We start from the raw sequence: 3,365 nt of genomic DNA on the forward strand, positions 1-3,365 counted from the left end.
GATAGATAGATAGATAGATAGATAGATAGATAGATAGATAGATAGATAGATAGTGTTATGACCTGGCTCTTGGGCCATAACAAGGGAGGAAGACACACAGCTGTTTAAAAGTGCACAAACCAATATTTATTTACAATTGTAATCAGTGGGACTGAGAACCAATACGTTTCATAGCACCACCCCCACAGCTCAGCATATAGGGTAGCTGGCCAGGCATAGAGAATAGGCGGTGTTTTACCCAGGTTGTTTCCTGTTCCAGTCAGGCTGTTGGGTGGCGTTTTGTTTGTGCTCGTAGCATCGAGGTAAGCTCTTGGTTTTACTAATATAGGGTTACCTGCCTCTAGGTTGATTTATGTCAACAACATCCAGTTTATTTATGCTTTATTATTTTTCTTCGTCAGAAACTGTGGAGCTCTGATTTAGTAGACAGCCCTGTCAGCGTGTGTGTGTACACCGTTCAGAGAAACCAAGGTAGGCTTGCTTCATACTGCAACAGCACAAACGAGCCTTTAAGTTAAATTGTCTCCCAGTTATTTATGCAAATGCTTGTCTCGTTGTTAGACGCAGCGGCGAACAAGATCCGGCTAATGTGTGCGTCCGTGTGTGTGTGTACACACCAGAGTCTTGAGGTAGGCTTCCGTCCGTATTGTGACAGCATAAAAGTTTGTGTTTGATGAATGACGTGTGAGTCCTCATGATACGTTTGTTACACAGACGGTGTTTCTACCCAGTAATACACTGACAAGAGCCTGGCTAACGTGGTGTCCGTTGTGCGTGTGTGTGTGTGTGTGTGTGTGTGTGTGTAAGCCTACACACCAGAGTTTAGAGGTAGGCTTGCGTCCATACTGCGACAGCATAGCAGTCTTTGTTACAAGTAAAATGCAAGTCCTCATGATATGTTTATATTAGTCCTCATGACATGTTTATAATACACAGATGGTGTCCCGACCGAGCAAACACTGACTGTTTTACCAACAACCTGGATGCCCTGATCAATGATCACCTTAACAGGGTATGTGCTAATTAGCAGTACAAAGTACATTTAATGCATGTCATGTATGATTGTTTGAGTAGCGTTGTACTCAGAATCTGAGTACAACCATGAAAGTACTTTAACTATATGGTAAATCGTGAGGCTAAGGTTTGTGTTCCATTACAGATTGGACCTCATACTGTGAACCGCTGTTCTTTTTATCTTTTTTGTTTTGAATTCAAGTCTATGCTGCTATAGTTTTTATATTTGTTTTGTACTAGATCACGCCCAAGTGGTGTTTTATAATGGTCCTCACTTTTACTGCTCTAACCAAAGTGTTAACTAGTTAACCGCCAAAGACGGATATATTGGTTTAAGGATTATATTGCAGAGTTGCACTCAAGGACTACTGTCCCTTTTTACAGTGTGGTGTTCTCTTTGGCTTTTAGCCTTTTAGTATTCTTTTGCAGTGTTTAATGCCAACCATATTTGGCTCTGAGTGATATTGCGTTTCTTTGCAGTGCTTAACTGTGTGTCTATTGATTTAAATCCTTTTATCTGTGTAGTGGAAGACTTGATAACCTTTTATTGGTAACTCTGTGAATAGTGAATATACGTTTTAAAGGAAATGTCAATACTCTGTACTTTCTCCGAATAAAGTTATATTCCCATGAAGCAACCGACAATTATTGTTCACTCAACTGAACACTTACTTTCATATGTATTCCGGGTCTCCCACCCTGTAATTGGGAGTGGCGTAGTATCACTGTGACATTAGGAGTACGTAGCGACTCCATCTGGTTACACAATATAAGCAACTTGTGCATCAAACAATACTAAAGTATTAAGTGGCTTGTGTTAATCAGTAGATCAGTAGTGTAAGTGAGTGGATGTGTGGTAAATGTAATGTGGGGTGTTATGGTGCAAACAAATGCTGCTGCTCTCATGGAAGGAGAGAGAGAGAGCTGGCTCCCAAGAGAAGACATACTATGCACCCACTGCACACAAAACGAGGTAGAGACTGAGCTACACTTCCTAACCGTCTGTCCACTGTACCAAGACATCAGAGACATGTACTTCCCTGCACGGATTACAATCACCCAAGGAGAGTTTGAAAACCACCAAATGTTTATAACATGTTTAAAACATTGAAATACTGCTGTTAACTTTCAAAAGTATAAAACGTCTCGGATGTATAGGCTAACTATCTCTGACAGAAAATGCACAATCTTTTATAGTCTCTCAAGATAGTATTACTCAAAGTGTTAATATAACACAGCTCTGTTTACATGTTTATTGTATTGTTTTATCTTGATTGTTTTGTTCCACTTTTGCTTTGGCAATGTAAATGTTTGTGTTTATGTTTTCTCATGCCAATAAAGCTCCTTTGAATTGAATTTAATTGAGTGAGGCCGGCCAACTCCCAGCCCTTTAGAGCACACTGGGACCACTGGCCAGGTGCTCCCAATGAACTGATTGGCAATTGCTCAGGACCTGTGGGAAGCAAAGACCTAGGCCTACAGGAATACACACAGGCCCTAGTAGGCCAACTACAGGGGCTGTGACAACAGATAGATAGATAGATAGATAGATAAGCTATTTGCACACTTTTGACAATTTGAATCCATGATGCATTGATATTAAAAGGAAAAAGTACTTTGTAATTTCACTAATTTGTCATTATATTAAAAGGAATACTTGAGCATACGTAGGCTACTTTGTCCACCACCGATGACTGGAAGTCAACATCAGGGAGTCTAAATTACGGTAACCCTTCATTTTACGGTACGGTAATTACCAGGTAACTACCAGGTAATTACCTGGTAATAATAGGTAAGTACCTGGTATTACCTGGTAACAACCAGGTAGTAGTTATAAGTATTTACCCATTCATTACCTGGTAATTACATGGTAACTTCCAGATACATTACTCAGTAATTACTCAGTAATTACCAAGTATTACCCAGTATGTATAACTATTTACTGTATAATCTCCTGGTAATTATATGGAACTTACCATGGTAAATGACACACTGGTTGCCAGGTAATTACCAAGTATGTTCCTGACAATTACCAGGTATTTATACGTTTTTAGTATGTAATCACCAGCTAACTACCCAGTATTTATAAGTATTTACTCTGCAACCAGGCACGATACCCTGGTTGCAGGTACTATAGGTATGTAGGTACTATAGGTATACCAAGTATTTTCAACAACTACCAGGCAAGTTACCCAGTAGGTACTAGGTCATTACCAAGTATTTTCCTGACAACTACCAGGTAATAACATGGTAACTGTATTCACTGTGTTTACATGGGTACTACCCATGAAACACGTGGGTAGTAGCCTACCAGGAAATGACCAGTTGTTACTAGGTCATTTCCTGACAAC

The 3,365-nt window shown here is 39.8% G+C and overlaps 1 long non-coding RNA gene across 1 annotated transcript; it reads left to right on the forward strand.

Annotated features, from left to right (window-relative positions):
* Window positions 1-559: 559 nt before the first annotated feature.
* Window positions 560-1,397, forward strand: LOC306926017. The gene is made up of 3 exons (XR_013790341.1): window positions 560-629; window positions 937-1,012; window positions 1,160-1,397. It is a non-coding gene; the product is annotated as an uncharacterized lncRNA (long non-coding RNA).
* The last annotated feature ends 1,968 nt before the right edge of the window (window positions 1,398-3,365 follow it).

The sequence above is a fragment of the Electrona antarctica genome (assembly GCF_951216825.1).
Source record: "Electrona antarctica genome assembly, chromosome: 7".
Classification (NCBI taxonomy): Eukaryota; Metazoa; Chordata; class Actinopteri; order Myctophiformes; family Myctophidae; genus Electrona; species Electrona antarctica.